General features: G+C 40.8%; 3 pseudogenes; 1 reads left to right on the top strand and 2 right to left on the bottom strand.

Annotated features, from left to right (window-relative positions):
- LOC143690418 (protein downstream neighbor of Son pseudogene) overlaps positions 1–2,419 on the bottom strand; it is a 49,627-nt pseudogene extending 47,208 nt beyond the window's left edge.
- A 2,755-nt stretch (positions 2,420–5,174) lies between these two features.
- Positions 5,175–7,297, bottom strand: LOC143690417 (small ribosomal subunit protein uS2B pseudogene; annotated as a pseudogene).
- Positions 7,298–8,621: 1,324 nt separating this feature from the next.
- LOC143689585 (fibroblast growth factor receptor substrate 2 pseudogene) lies at positions 8,622–10,462 on the top strand (annotated as a pseudogene).
- The last annotated feature ends 6,052 nt before the right edge of the window (positions 10,463–16,514 follow it).

Raw genomic sequence — 16,514 nt, 5'->3', positions numbered from 1 at the left:
TGTAGATAGTTTGATTGAATGTCATAAGAACTTGGAATCTCGGGTAGGACATGAGATTTTGTTGGTTTGTCCAGAGTGATGCCCCGATGAATCCCAGAGTGATTTGATCAGTGACTGGAAAAGTATTTGCAAGCCCCCTTCGGGGAATGGTGAGAATGGGGAAAAACTCAACTTCCCCAAGTTGAATTCTTGATATTCTCACAAGCAGTGTGGACAACAAAAGCTATAGGCTGAGCCCCCAGTCTTGGGGTTTGTTCATATGAAACTTAACCCCACAAAGGATAGGTCAAGTCTCCTTAAAATTTAGGCCTAAGAGTCACCCCCAGGAGGGCCTCTTTTGTTGCTCAGATGTGGCCTCTCTCTTCAGCCCACATGAGGAGCAGTCTCACCGCCCTCCCCCTCTCTGCATGGGACATGACTCCCAGGGGTGTGGATCTTCCTGGCAGCATGGGACAGAGATCCTGGAGTGAGCTGGGACTCAGTATCAAGGGACTGAGAAGGACCCTAGAATGAGCTGAGAATTAACATCAGGGGATTGGGGGAACCTTCTCAACCAAAGAGGGAAGAGTGAAATGAGACTAAGTGTCAATGGCTGAGAGATTCCAAACAGAGTGGAGAGGTTATCCTGGAGGTTATTCTTATGCATTAAGTAGATATCACCTTGTTGTTCAAGATGTAGCAGAGAGACTGGAGGGAACCGCCTGAAAATGTGGAGCTGTGTTCCAGTAGCTATGTTTCTTGATGATGACTGAACAATGATATAGCTTTCACAATGAGACTCTGTGAATGTGAAAACCTTGTGCCTGATGCTCCTTTTAGCTACTATATCAACAGAAGAGTAGAACATATGGAATAAAAATAAATAATAGGGGGAATAAATGTTAAAATAAATTTAGTTTGAAATGAAAAAAAGGGTACTTTGAAATTTGTAGCTTTTTCATATACATATTTCACAATAAAAATGTTAAACAAAATAATTAGTTCAGGGTGGGCCATGGCGGCTCAGCAGGCAAAGTTCTCACCTGCCATGCCAGAGACCCAGGTTTGATTCCTGGTGCCTGCCCATGCAAAAAAAAAAGAGGTTAATTAATTAATTAATTAATTCAAAAGCTACAGGCCTCCTTTCTTCCCCTGCATCTGTTCCTCTGTGCACCAAATGTCCCCAAGGACAGCTTTAACTTTAGCAAATGACAATGCCTCTTGTTTTCACAGAAGATCTGCTCCTCTCCCCTCTCCAGCTGGCCTTTCTCCCCACCTCAGGCCCAGAGGAAGTGGAAGCACGTGGGGACTGCTACACCACCCTGCCCCGGCTTTCCCTCTCTCGCCAACTCTCCCCAACTCTCCAGCCTCTCTCCAGGAGCTGTTCCCTCGGGCCCTCTAATTCTCACTAGTCTCCAACTTTAGGAAAAAGAAAAGGTCTTCATTAAAGAGAAAGAGAGAGAGAGAGTACTTTTCATTTGACCCTTGCAATTTCTGTAACTCTGCTCTACTCCTGATCCTGGACCAAAGTACAAGGATGCCAACTTCAGCACAAGTAGCCCTGGAGATAAACACTCACCCCATGTCATCACTGACAGCTGCAGGCCATGCCCTCCAGGGCTGCCAGCTTCCTGCTCTCCTCTTGTTTCCGCAGTCATGAGGATTAGGCTTCTAATTAGGCAATAAATAACATAGGCCAGAATTCTCCAAATCTTACCAGATTGCGGGAGAAGCTGTCTTTTTCCTTTTTGCTCAGTTGATTGTATAAGGGTCAACTTCAACTCTGGTGCTTTATTCAATATCTCATCAGCACATCTTCTCGGGCTCACATCACCATAGGTCCTACATTCAGCTTTGCTCTTACGTGTTCTTGGTCATGATGCTTTGTGTCTATGCCGGTGGCTGAATTTGTGAAACTCGTGTGGGTTCCCTCTGTTTGTGGAGTGTGCTGGTGAATTAGTGAGTAATCAGTGGACCAATCATTTAGGTCTGCTGATACTTTAACTGGGTAGCCCACCCTCGCCCTGCACCACTGTTTCCCCTGCCCTGATTTCATTTCTCCAAAGCAGGCAGGAGGCTTGCTGTGATGGGGCAGGTGGCCCATGGCCTTGAGCAGTGAGTGCTTGGATGGACACATAATGGAAGCTGTGCCGTGCTGCCCGGATCCCCTTACCCCAGGACTGAGGGCTTCTTCCCTACCTGCTGGGAAGGTCACCGGCTGTCGGTCCTCTCTGGCAATTGTCCTTGATAGATAAGAGCTGCCTTACCCAAGGTCTCACCCCTTCCTGGAAACAACCTGTCACCGGTGTTCAGCCAACCCCAAAGGTCCATCCCAGCCTTGGACCTTTCCACAAGCCCTTGGTGAGGCTGCACCGCAGTCTGGCTTCTCTCCTACCTGCTGCTGCTGCTTTCCCTCCCCTGCAGGGATGCCTGAGAGCATGCCCAAGAACCTTCCTGAACCCTCATCTCCATCTCAGATTCTGCTCCCCAGGGAATCCAACTAGCAACAGGCCAATTTCTTCACACCCTCGATGGCCTAACAGGCATCAAAACAGCCCCAAACCCCACCCCCTGGAGCTCACAGTCTAGTGGTGGAAGGGGCAAATAAAACAGATAAGAAAAATATATGGTATGTTACTTGGTGCTAAGGACTGTGGAGAAAAATAGAGGAGGCAAAGTGGAGAGTCTGTGTCTAGGGGTAAGGAATTGTATTTTTTAAATGGGGGTGGAGGGTCAGGGAAGGCCTCACTGAGTGTGTGACATCCAATTTGAGAAAAGATCTAAAATACGAGGGAGGTATCCAGAAATCAGAAGTGAGGGCTGGCAAAGGGACAGCAAGGACAGAGGCCCTGAGGGGGAAGTGGTGACAAGACAGGCGGCCAGAGTGGCTCAAACAGAGATTAGAGGAGGGTCGTAGGACGTGCGTTCACGGCTGTCATGGCAGGATGGGGTGGGTTCAGGCCACGAAGAGACCCGGAGGCTGTCAGAAGGATGTGGCCTTTAGTCTGCGTAGGATGGAAGCCACTGGAGGGTTTTGAGCAGAAAACTGATCCCAGTGCTCTAACTGGATTCCCCTGGCTGTCCCGAGAAGAGGTGGGGGGTGAGGGGCGGGGTAGCGGGTGGGATACCAAGGCCACCCCAGGGAGGCCAGGTAAGAGGGTGTTACTTGGACCAGTGCAGCAGGAGCCGAGATGCCCAGAAGAGCTCAGATGCGGAATCTGCTTTGAAGGAGGGGCTGACAGGGTGAGCTGACACATATGGTTTTGGAAGTAAGAGGAGCAGGGGAGAGGCCAGGGATTTGGGCTGCAGCGGCTGGTGGAAAGGAGTTGCCACCAGCTCAGGGACCCAGCCAGCGTTTGCCCCAGTGACTGCCTCTCATCAAGTGCCCAGCAAACACCCGTCAGCCCTTCAACAGAGGTGCACGGGGGCCTTCAAAGAGAGAGCCTGCCTGCTTTGCTGCACGGGATCAACCATCCTGCCTCTTCAAAAGCTTTGCAAAATCTCTGCTGGATGGTACTGTGCATTGTGTTAACTCTGTGGTTTAACTCTCAGAAGGAAATTTATTTCACAGCTAGAGCCACATGTGTCTACTCAGAAAATGGTGACCTCCTCCATAGACTCCTGACATTTTACTGCTGGGGGTTTCCAACCTCAGCCCAGGCTTCTCTACTGACGAGCAAAGCTTTTACCTGATCCCGCTCTGCTACCTTTGATGATTCCAAGACTTGTTCAAATCTTTCTCTTTTTAGAGATAAAAAAGCAATAATAATTAAAGAAAAAAAAACAGCTTTACCTCTCTCTTCAAGCTCTATTTCAGCACATGCACTCACGCTTGCTCTGCAAAGGACCTTGTCTGTCACTAGGCAAGTACCAGTACCTCCACCCCCCAAACCTGCCTCCCATCCTGCCAGTTTATAAACACATGCTCAGGACTGTAGCCCAGGCCATGCATCACCATCTCTTGACTGTAGTGATCATGGGTCCCAGATGCTTCCTAATCTCTCAATCGCTAACATCCTTCAGCAGCACTATCCAACAGAAATGCAATGCGAGCCCCAGATGCAAGTCTCAGATGTACTTTTCAATGTTCTAGGAGCTACATTTTTAAAAGTAAAAAGAAACAGGTGGATATGATTTTAAATGTTTTTTATTGTGAAATACGACATACATGTAAAGAAGAAAGAAGAAGCAATAATTTTCAAAGTAACATCAAAGTAGTTACAGACCCAATTTCAGAGTTTGTCTTGGGCAACCAGTCCACTATTTCCGATATTTCCTTCTAGCTGCTCCAAAACACTGGAGGCTAGAAGGAATATTTATACAGTGATTTCAGTTGTCAAACTTGGCTGTAAATCCTATTCTCTCTGTTATACCTCCTCCTTCTCCTCTGATCCTTCTCCAAATCTAGAGAGAACTTTGGGCAAGGCCCATTCTGACTTTTTCATGTTGAGAAGGGATGTCAACACTGAAGGATAGAGGGATGTAATTAATGGATAATCTTGGAGAGACTGGTCTCTTTGGGTTTCAGGATTTATCTGGCCTAGGAACCCTCCAGGAATTATAGGTTCCAGGAGAGCAAATTTAGTGTATGAAACCTTTATAGAGTCTCACTTTGAGCCCAGGTGTTCTTTAGCTTCAACAGCAGTGACAGTGGTTGGGGTTTAGCAGACCATGGCAATTAGCACTATCTAACTGCAGCTTGCATAAGAGTAGCCTCCAGAATAGCCTCTTGACTCTATTTGTTTTCTCTTGACTCCTGATGCCTTACTTTATTATACTTCTTCTTCCCCTTTTTCTACCAATCCTTTAAAATTATGAGCCTTCCATGGTCTGAGATGTATCCTGGTATTACATTAAGCTACACAGAATTACAAGGCCTCATTGTAATTCCTCAATCCCAGACTCCAGGAGTTTGGGTTATTCACATGAGCTATCCACGCAGGTTGATTTAGATTATGTGTTACAGAAAATTTAGGTTCCAGACACAATGAACCTCTCTGCCTTTGGTCTCATACAGTAGGCAGAGGTCTAGAGTACACATGCTATCAGCTTTTACCCTGCATTCTGATTCACCTTAGTCCCAGCCAGATAGTCTTCATTGTTTTTATTTATTTATTTTTAAATAGAAACTTGTTTATTTTCTGGCAACCTGATTTCCCCTTTCATGTAAGAGCCTCTGGAAGAACAGCTTATCGTCATCCACTGATTGCTCCTACCCACTCAGTGCCCTGAGCAGTGGGAACTGCCGACCAGTCTTCAGTAGGGAGCTGCTGGGCAGGCACAGAGGGGACCTGTATGCCTGCAGACCTGTCTGCAACCTCAGCTTGAGTAGCAGTAAATTCAAGGAACTGCAGCAGTCCATTCATCTTGAAATTCGCTTTTTCAGCAGCAGCCTGCTCTTCCTTTTCAGTCTCTTCAGGATCTCTGTAGATGTAGAGATCAGATATGACTTCCCACGGGTGCTCACGGGAGATGGTGCAATGCATGTGCAGAACTTCCTGGGTCAGCGTCCTCCACATCAGAACTTCCCGGGCCAGCGTCCCCCACATCAGAACTTCCCGGGCCGGTGTCCCCCACAACAGAACTTCCCGGGCCGGCGTCCCCCACATCAGATGAGAGTTTGTGGTTGCACGGGATGGCGATGTCCACATGGCGCAGAGGAGAATCTCTGTTATACAAAGCAAAGGTGAGCAGGTTAACGTAGGCTGCTTCTCTGAGAGGCTGGTGGTCAGCCCTGGGATAGGTCATCACCAGAAAACACGGCCCCCAAAAGGCTGCCTGAATCTGGTTGGCGAAAGTTCCAGGAGTGAATCACCCAGCAATAGGAGTTGCTCCATTGGCAGCAGCAAACTTGAGCACAGCCTGCTGGCTGCTATTCCCGGAGGATATGACACTGACGTCAATGCCAACAGTGGCACGCATCGCCAGCAGAAGCTTCTCCCAGGCCCTCTTCAGATTTATGAAGTGGATGCCATCACTTTTGCTTTTGTAGATGTACCCTTCCATTTGGAAGTCAAGGTTGGTGCTGCCTAAGTGGGTTTCTGCTGCAAGGAATTTGAGGACATCCTTTTCCTTCATCCACGAGACATCAAGGGCTCAGACAGGGTTTAAGCTTCCCTTTAAGTTACAACAGGAAACAAGGACAATGCCATATGGACCCTCTCTGAGTAGCACAGAAAGGCTTTTTTTTTTTTTTATCATTTTCTATTGTATAGTATAACATATATACAAAGCAAAGATATAAAAAAAAGCAATTGTTTTCAAAGCACTCGTCAACAAGTAGTTGTAGGACAGATCCCAGAGTTTGTCATGGGCTACCATACCATCATTTCAGATTTTTCTTTCTAGCTGCTCCAGAACATAGGAGGCTAGAAGGCTTAAATATTTTTTTTGATCATCACTTTTCCTTCTTTTTTTTTTTGTGAAAAATAACATATATACAAAAAAGCTATAAATTTCAGAGCACAGCACCACAATTAGTTGTAGAACATATTTCAGAGTTTGACCTGGGTTACAGTTCCACAATTTTAGGTTTTTACTTCCAGCTGCTCTAAAATACCAGTGGCTAAAAGAGATATCAATTTAATGATTCAGCATTCATATTCATTTGTTAAATCTGTCTTCTTTGTATAACTCCATCAACACCTTTGATCTTTCCATCCCTCTGTTCAGAGGTGTTTGGGCTATGGCAATTCTAAAATTTTTCATGTTGGAAGGTCTGTCACTAATATGGGGTAGGGAGATGGAACTATCTGATGTTCTGGAGAGGCTGGGCTAGGTTTCAGGACTTATCTGGACCAGGGACCCATCTGGAGGTTGTAGGTTTCTGGAAAGTTACTCTAGTGCCTGGTAACAGAAAGGCTCATTTTTAACTCTAATTGAGGCCTGGTCTCTTTTTTGGTTCCTTTAACTGTTATGATATATAGCTATGCTAACTTTCAGGGCTGCAGCATTTCTGGGTCTTAGGTGTCAAAGAGTTCCTCAAAGTTTCAGGGAAATACCAGCTGATACACACATAGCTCAGTATCGGAATCTAGAAATACATTTTTAACTTCAGACTAAGTGGGGTTGCTATAAGGGCTTATAAACGAGGCTCCACTTATAAGTATTTTATAAAGACGACTCTAGCATATTTGTCCTTTTGCTTATGGCTTATTTTGCACAACACATTGTTCCCAAGGTTTATTCAATTCTTTGCATACCTCTCCACAACCTTCCTTTTTGTAGCCTCACTACATTCCATCATATAAACGTATCACAGTTCGTCATTCTGCTTCTCCGTCGTTGTACCCTTCCGCTCCTTCCATCTGTCGGGCATCATGGATAATGTCCAAAGTAAACAAACCATTTCTTACAGTTAACCTCACTTGGCTGTACAATCAGCAGCACTCTCAAATATAGACAGGTTTCACTGGGCCATAACAACTAAGAGCCAATAAACACCAACTATTGAATCAAACCTACCCCTTATCACTTGTTTCACCTGCCTCCCCCGCCCCCCCAATGAGTTGCCGCTCATGGTGCTGTGGTACAGCTGATGTCCACCTGTTAACTATTGGCCAAGGCATGGATTTTTAGCTTTTCCCCTATACCTCTCTACTATTGACTCTTTGTCCAATATCAAACCTTTGAAATAGTTCATGTGAGAACTTATTTATAATTGTAGATTTAATCAGGGGGATACATGGCATTATACATCCCCTTTCAATTTTATTCACCTTGACTATTGCAATGTTACTTATAACCCCACTAATTAGTTACCATCACTTCTATCCATTCCCTTGCATTTAAGTTCAACCTCTTTGGGTAGCCTTTCCCCATCTTTAGCTTCTGTGCCCCTCTAGGCCTGCTAGATTCTACAGTGTAACCACTGAGATTACTTTTACCGGAGTCATGATAGTGAAATTATCTGTCCTTTTGTATCTGACTTTACTCAGCACTATGTCCTCAAGGTTAATGCAGGTTATAATATGCTTCAGGACCTCATTTTGTCTTACTTGTGCATAATATTTCATATATGTATATACCATATTTTGTTTATTCACTCATCTGTTGATGGGCATTTGGTTAGTTTCCACTTTTTGGCAATTTGGCCAAGTATTGTATTGCCAGGTCATAGGACGACTCGATATTGAGTTTTCTGAGGAATCGCCAAACTGTCTTCCACAGCGGCTGTACCATTATACAATCCTACCAAAAGTGAGTAAGAATTCCAATTTCTCCACATTCTCTCCAACATTTCTAGTTTTCTGTTTAATAGCAGCCATTCTTATAGGTGTGAGATGATATCTCATTGTCATCTTAATTTGATTTCCCTTATAGCTAATGTTCTAGTTTGCTAGCTGCCAGAATGCATATACCAGAAATGGAATGGCTTTTAGAAAGGGGAATTTAATAAATTGCTAGTTTACAGTTCTAAGGCCCAGAAAATGTCCCAATCACAACAAGTCTGTAGAAATGTCCAATCAAAGGCATCCGGGGAAAGATACCTTGGTTCAAGAAGGCCAATGGAGAAGTGTTTCCCTAGGTTTGGGCCGGAGAGAGGCCTTGTAGGCACAGCCACTGAGGCTCGATCGGCTCCGAGCTGGGGCAGCAGCTGGGGCCGGAGCGGGGGTTCAGTGCCCGCCGACCCACGCGCCCGGGCCTAACGGTATTTACCAAATGCTTACTTTATGCTAGAGGATGAAGAAGTCCAATAAGAAATGACCATTAAGTAGATACCCATTTGTAAAAGAGATGAAACAGTCAACTTGTCATAAAGAAAGATGCAGCTGAAGCTTTTCAATCAGATTGGAACAAAATTACATCTGTTTTTATCAGAAGAGAATTCCACAAGGTTAAATCAGCAAGCAAAGAAAACATGGTATTTTGAAGTATGATTAAACTCCTGATGCTGCAGCAGAGGCTAAGAATATTACTGGCCAGATCTAGAGCTCACATGGTCTTCTGAAGAAGCCATGGGTAGCTGTTGTAGCTGTCCAGATAAAGACACTGTCCCGGATAACCATCGGAACAAGTTTAAGGTTATTAATGTGGATGATGATGGGAATGAGTTAGGTTCTGGCATAATGGAATTTACAGACACAGAACTGATTTTATACACCTGCAAACGTGACTCAGTAAAATGGCACTACCTCTGCCTGCGACGTTATGGCTATGATTCAAATCTCTTTTCTTTTGAAAGTGGTCGAAGGTGCCAAACTGGACAAGGAATTTTGCCTTTAAGTGTGCCCGTGCAGAAGAATTATTTAACATGTTAGAAAAGATTATGCCAAATAATAGTATAAATGTGGTGGAAGAGCCAGTTGTAGAAAGGAGTAATCATCAGACAGAATTAGAAGTTCCCAGAACACCTCGAGCACCTACAACTCCAGGGTTCACTTCTCAGAACTTACCTAATGGATATCCCCCATATCCCTCATTTGGAGATGCTCCGCCCCATCCTTCAAGTAGGCATCCATCTGTGGGAAGCGCACGCCTGCCTTCAGTAGGTGAAGAATCTACGCATCCTTTGCTTGTGGCTGAGGAACAAGTACATACCTATGTCAGCACTACCGGTGTGCAAGAAGAACGGAAAAGTCGAACAAGTGTGCATGTCCCAGTGGAGGCAAGGGTTTCTAATGGTGAAAGCAACACACCAAAAGAAGAACCAAGTAGTATTGAGGAAAGGGACCCTCAGATTCTTCTTGAGTCAGAAGGAGTCAAATTTGTTTTAGGACCAACCCCTGTTCAAAAACAGTTAATGGAAAAAGAGAAACTGGAGCAACTTGGAAGAGATCAAGTTAGTGGAAGTGGTGCAAATAACACAGAATGGGACACTGGATATGACAGTGATGAACGAAGAGATGTACCCTCTGTTAACAAACTGGTATATGAAAATATAAATGGGCTATCTATCCCTAGTGCCTCAGGGGTCAGGAGAGGTCGTCTGACATCCACAAGTGCCTCAGATACCCAGAATATCAACAACTCAGCTCAGAGGAGAACTGCGTTATTAAACTATGAAAATTTACCATCTTTGCCTCCTGTTTGGGAAGCCCGCAAGCTAAGTAGGGATGAAGATGACAATTTAGGACCAAAGACCCCATCTCTAAATGGCTACCATAATAACCTAGATCCAACACATAACTATGTAAATACAGAGAATGTAACAATGCCAGCAAGTGCTCACAAAATAGAATATTCAAGACGTCGGGACTGTACACCAACAGTCTTTAACTTTGACATCAGACGCCCAAGTTTAGAACACAGGCAGCTCAATTACATACAGGTTGACTTGGAAGGTGGCAGTGACTCCAACAACACTCAGACTCCAAAAACGCCTACTACTCCCCTTCCACAAACTCCTACTAGGCGCACAGAGCTGTATGCTGTGATAGACATTGAAAGAACTGCTGCTATGTCAAATTTGCAGAAAGCACTGCCACGAGATGATGGTACACCTAGGAAAACTAGACATAATAGTACTGATCTGCCCATGTGAGCCTGGAAAGCGTTACATTGTTTGCACCTTTGTGAATTTTTTAAAAATGAAGATGCAAGTGCTTCATTTTCATTTCTAAACACTAACTCCTTTTATAGACTAACTTTTTTCTGATTATTTCATGTGCTTCTTTAACTAAAGGGAATTAATGTAGAGCAGGTACTCATTAAAGAACACTAATTTCATTAAATATTGCTCATTGTACAGCAGCATTCCCATTTTCACAGTGCCTATTTAAAATGAGAGTTGAAGTGAGTGACATGCTGGTTGGTTATCAATATTCTGGACTTATGCATATCATTCTAAGTTATGGTTGGTGTTTAGAACATTTTATAAAGCCTCTTGATAATGTGTATTGCTAACAGGTAACTCTAGGCTCTGAAAGTAATATTTGTAGATTCACTATTCATGGTATGTGGCCTCCAGCATGCAACATGAGGAATCCTTTATTTCATAAATTAATGGCTTTTTCACTTGAGCCAAAACATATGTACAGGAAATATAAGTACCATACCTCCTTATATACCAGATAGCTCCTTTGCCTTCAGTGTTAGTAGAAAGAGTACTGTGTTCATGAATATGGTTTGCTGTTGGTGTGTGTTGAAAAGGCAAGAAAGAGATAAGATTTTCTGTTTACTCATCTCATCATGTCATTTGAAGGGCATGTCCAGTATCTTATTCAGAATCTTAATAGGCTCAAGAATCAGTCTCAGGTCATACTTTACCCAAAAACTTTTGAAAATCTGAACCATGAGTTATTGAGAAATTTTTCCTGTATATTATTAACATTACCATAGTTTTCTGGAGGCATTTGTGCTATTAGATTCCCATTTATCTTCAGGTTTTTTCCTTTGGTGTTTGGGATGTCTTATTTTGTTGGTTAATGTCTTTTTGGATTTTAAGTTGCTTAAAAGTTTGTATATAGTTTTAAGATGGGTGATATGTTCATTGTTTGGTTTGCGTTTTTGTCAAAGTATGGTTTTGAAGGTTCATTTGGAACTTACTGTTATTCTATAACAGGGTTGCCCTTGTCCAGTATATATTTATATGCTGTTTACTTTTCAAGTTGATAAAAAAACATTCTCTCAATTTTAAATTTCACTTGTGTCCATAGGTGATCTTTTAGCAGCTGGGGAAAAAAAAGAAGATACTTTTAACATACAAAGTTCCTAAAGGTACTATGTTTTCTCTGTGGGCACTCTACCCAGCACTTTAGCAGTGATTCACTCAGTTATATGGCTGCAGTCGTACCCTGCCCACTGTAGTGTTCCTCAGCTCTGCTGTCCTTTCATTCATTCATAGCTGGATCTTTGATTATCCCTTGACTTCAAAAGAATGTGCATATTGTTACAAACATAGGTACAATGTAAGTCTTGTAGCAATGAAATTGTATCATAATTTAAGGTTTAAAATGAGCTGAAGTTTATATGAAATGATGAGAGTCCTCATGTCAAATTCTAGGAACATCAAGAATGCCCTAGTCTTCCAAACACTAGAGAACACAAGAGAAGGTAGAGTGGAGAGAAAAATCACCTTACAAAATATTTTGTTTCTTCTAAATATGAAGAACTTTTAGATTATGTTCTGGATATACCAGATATAACTTAATTTGGCAAGAAAAAGTTTCAGTCAAATAGCAGCCAACCTATAAAATAAATAACCTAATGATAGGACATTGAATGGATTAACAGAACAATAGAGTTGGGACCATTATAAAGAAAATAAATTATTAAAGTTGTCTGTTGTTTTTAGTGCCATTGGTTTATGTGCATAGCAGAATTCTCTTTTTTTTCTCTCTCTTTTTTTTTCCCTGTGAACTTGGTGCTTACTAAAGTGTTTGCTGTTCTCCAAAAAGGAGAACAGTGGTATACATGTGCAGTTTCCCTATTACAGTTTGCAATTTTAATGTATTTTTCCAGTTATACTTTCTTCTGAGTAGATTGCTAATTGTGCCAAATTTATGTGATGGCTTTTGTGATGTGGAATAAGAATTATGATGGAAAGAGTGCACGTGTTTTTTTCTGAGAACAAGCAGTCAACACAGGACACTAACCTCTAAATGAAAGGGCTGACTTATTTATTCGTTACGGGGGTTGGATACTTTCTTTTCTTTCCCTCCTTATCATTTTTCCTCCAATTTCAAGTTAATTTTTATATTTTTAGATAGCTCCAATATCATTACAGTTTATGCTTTATAAATATTATGTGCTTTAAAAAATGAAAATGGGACCAATTTGTCTGCTAAGAATTTGATTTTAGGTACTGTATGAATTTTTTAGGAAGATGTATACAACTGGTGTTAATATTTAGATGCCTTCTAGAAATCACCTGTGTTCCTATTTAATAAAATAATTTAGAACACTGAAAAAAAAAAAAAAAGAAGGTCAATGGAGTTCAGGGTTTCTCTCTCAAGTGAGAAGGCACAAGGCGAACACAGTCAGGGCTTCTCTCTCAGCTGGAAGGGCACATGGCAAATATGGCATCATCTGCTAGCTTTCTCTCCTGGCTTCCAGTTTCATGAAGCTCCCCGGGAGGCGTTTTCCTTCTTCATCTCCAAAGCTCACTGGCTGGTGGACTCTCTGCTTCATGGTGCTACAGCATTCTCTGCTCTCTCTAAATCTCTTATTCCCCTTAATGTTTCCTCTTTTATAGGACTTCAGAAACTAATCAACACCCACCCAAATGGGTGGAGACATGTTGTCCCTTAATCCAGTTTAACAACCGCTTTTGACTAAATCACGTCATCCAGGGAGATGATCTCATTAAAGTTTCAAACATACAGTATTGAATAGAGATTATTCTACCTTTATGAAATGGGATTTATATTAAAACATGGCTTTTCTTAGGGGGCATACTTCCTTTCAACTGGCACAGCTAATGAAAATGAGCATCTCTTCGTGTGCTTTTTAGCCATCTGCATTTGCTCTTCAGAAAATTGTCTGTCCATATCCTCTATCAATTTTATAATTGGATTGTTTTTCTTTTGTTGTTGAGCTGTATAATTTCTTTATGTACACAGGATATCCAGCCTTTATCTGATATGTGGTTTGCAAACATTTTCTCCCATTGAGTTGGCTGTCTTTTCACCTTTTTGACAAAGTCTTTTGAGACACAGAAGCTCTTGATCTTAAGGAGATTTGTCTATTTGTCTATTTTTTTTTCCTGCTGTGCTTTGGGTGTAAAATTTAAGAAGCTACCTATTACTAGATCTTGAAGATATTTTCCTGCATTCTCTTCTGGAATTTTTATGGTACCGGCTCTTACATTCACAGCTTTAATCCATGTTGAATTAATTTTTTATAGGGGTCTTCTTTAATTTTTTGGCTATTGATATCTAATTCTCCCATGCCCACTTATTGAAAATAATATTTCGTCCCAGTTCAGTGGATTTGAGGGCCTTAACAAAGATCAATTGTCCATAGATTTGGTGGTCTATCTCTGCGCTCTTGATTCTATATTGATACTACTATCTTTGTGCCAGTACCATGCAGTTTTGATTTACTGTGGCTTTATAATAATCTTTAAAGTCAGGAAGTAAAAGTCCTCCTGCTTTAGTCTTCTTTTTAAGGATATCTTTAGCTATTTGGGGCCTCTTCACTTTCCAAATAAATTTGATAACTAGCTTTTCCAAGTCTTCAAAGCAGGTTGTTGGGATTTTGATTGATACTGCATTGAAACTGTAGATCAATTTGGGTAGAATTGAGATCTTAATGACATTTAACCTTCTTATCCATGAGCATGAAATGTCTTTCCATCTATTTAGATCATTTTTATTTTAGCAATGTTTTGTAGTTTTCTGTATACAAATCCTTGACATCACTGGTTAAGATTATTCCTAGATACCTGATTCTTTTGGTCACTATTTTGAATGGAATTTTTTCCTTAATTGTCTCCTCAAATAAAGACATTGTTGATTTTTGTGCATTAATCTTGTATCCCACCACTTTGCTGAATTTGTCTATTAATCAAATAGTTTAGTCATAGATTTCTCAGGGTTTTCCAAGTATAGGATAATGTCATCTGCAAATAATGAAAGTTTTCATTCTTCCTTTCCTATTTGAATGCCTTTTGTTTCTTTCTCCTTTTTAATCACTCCAGCTGGGACTTCTAGTACAATGTTGAATAATAGTGGTGACAATGGGCATCTTTGTTTCCTTCCTATTCTTAGGGGGAAAGCTTTCAATCTCTCACTTCTAAGTATGATGCTAACTATGGGTTTTTCATATATGCCCCTTATGATATTGAGAAAAGTTCCTTCAAGTACTACCTTTTGGAGTGTTTTTATCAGGAAAGGATGCTGAATTTTACTGAATGTTTTTTCAGCATCAAACGATATGATCATGTGATTTTTCCCTTTCGATTTGTTAATGTGTTGATTACATTGATCGATTTTCTTGTGTTAAACCATCCTTGCATTCCTGGTATAAACCCCACTTGGTCGTCATGTATAATTATTTTAATGTGTTGTTGGATTCAGTTTGCTTGTATTTTGTTAAGAATTTTTGCATCTATGTTCATTAGGGAGATTGGTCTGTAGTTTTCCTTTCTTGTAGTGTCTTTATCCTGTTTTAGTATTAAGGTAATGTTAGCTTCATAAAATGAGTTAGGTATTTTCTTTTTCCTCAGTTTTTTTGAGGACTTTGAGCAGGATTGGTGTTAGTTCTTTTTGGAATGTTTGATAGAATTTCCCTGTAAAGCCATCTGGTCCTGAACTTTTCTTTGTGGGAAGATTTTTGATGACCAATGAATCTCTTTACTTGTAATTGGTTTGTTGAGATCTTCTATTTCTTCTCAAGTCAATAAAGGTAGTTTGTGTGCTTCTAGGAATTTTTCCATTTCACCTAAATTATCTAGTTTGTTGTTATATAGTTGTTCATAATGTTCACTTATAATTTTTAAAAAATTTCTTCATGATCCATGGTAATGACACACCTCTCATTTCTGATTTTGTTTATTGCACCCCTTCCCCCTCTTTTTTTTTTTTTTGGTCAGTCTAGCTAAGGGTCCATCAATTTTATTGATTTTCTCAAAGAACTCACTTTTGGTTTTGTTGATTCTTTCTATTGCTTTGTTTTTCTCCAGTTTGTTTATTTCTGCTTCAAACTTTGCAGTTTCTCTTCTTTTATTTGCTTCTGGGTTAGTTTGCTGTTCTTTCTCTAAATTCTCCAGGTGAACAGCTAAGTCCTCAATTTTTTCTCATTCTTATTTTTTAATATAGGCATTTAGGGCCATAAATTTCCCTCTCAGGATTGCCTTTAATACATCTCATAAATTCTGATATGCTGTATTCTCATTATCATCCATCTTCAGATATTTATGATTTCTCTAGCAATTTCTTCTTTGAGCCACTGATTATTCAAGAGTATATTGTTTAATATACTAAACAGCATATACTCCATATATTTGTGAATGCTCTGGTTCTTTAGTGATTATTAATTTCCAGCTTCATTCCATTGTGGTCAGAGAAAGTGCTTTAGATATTTATATCCTATTAAATTTATAAAGTCTCATTTTTTGTGTCAGCATATGATCTATCCTGGAGAACATTCCATGTGCACTTGAAAAAAATGTGCACCTTGGTGTTTTGGGTGTAATGATCTCTATATATCTATTAGGTTCAATTTGTTTGCCCTATTGTTTAGGCTCTCTGATTCCTTGTTGACCCTCTGTCTGGTTGTTCTATCTATAGTGAAGAGTGGTGCATTGAAGTCACCCACTACTATTATTTAAATGTCTATAGCTCCTTTCAGTTTTGCCAAGGTTTGCCTCATGTACTTTGGAACTCCTTGATCGGGAACATAAACATTATTTGGTCTCAGTTTTCTATTTTTAAAAAGTGGCATGTGAAAAAAGAAAGTGGCATGCGTTCTTTTGTATTTTATTTTCTCTTATTTTATTTTAAAGAATCTAGTTGTAACAATCATTACATCATGCTCTCACTTTTATCCAATAATGTTAAGGAAGGTGCAAACATATCCTGAGAATCCAAATAAAGTTATATCAAAGAAATTAAACAAGTGGAGAAAGACATATTTGATTTGCAAATAGATTT

This window comes from Tamandua tetradactyla, chromosome 7 (genome assembly GCF_023851605.1).
Source record: "Tamandua tetradactyla isolate mTamTet1 chromosome 7, mTamTet1.pri, whole genome shotgun sequence".
In the NCBI taxonomy this organism is placed as follows: Eukaryota; Metazoa; Chordata; class Mammalia; order Pilosa; family Myrmecophagidae; genus Tamandua; species Tamandua tetradactyla.
The sequence above is the reverse complement of the archived record's forward strand: the minus strand, read 5'-3'. Positions and strand labels throughout refer to the sequence as shown.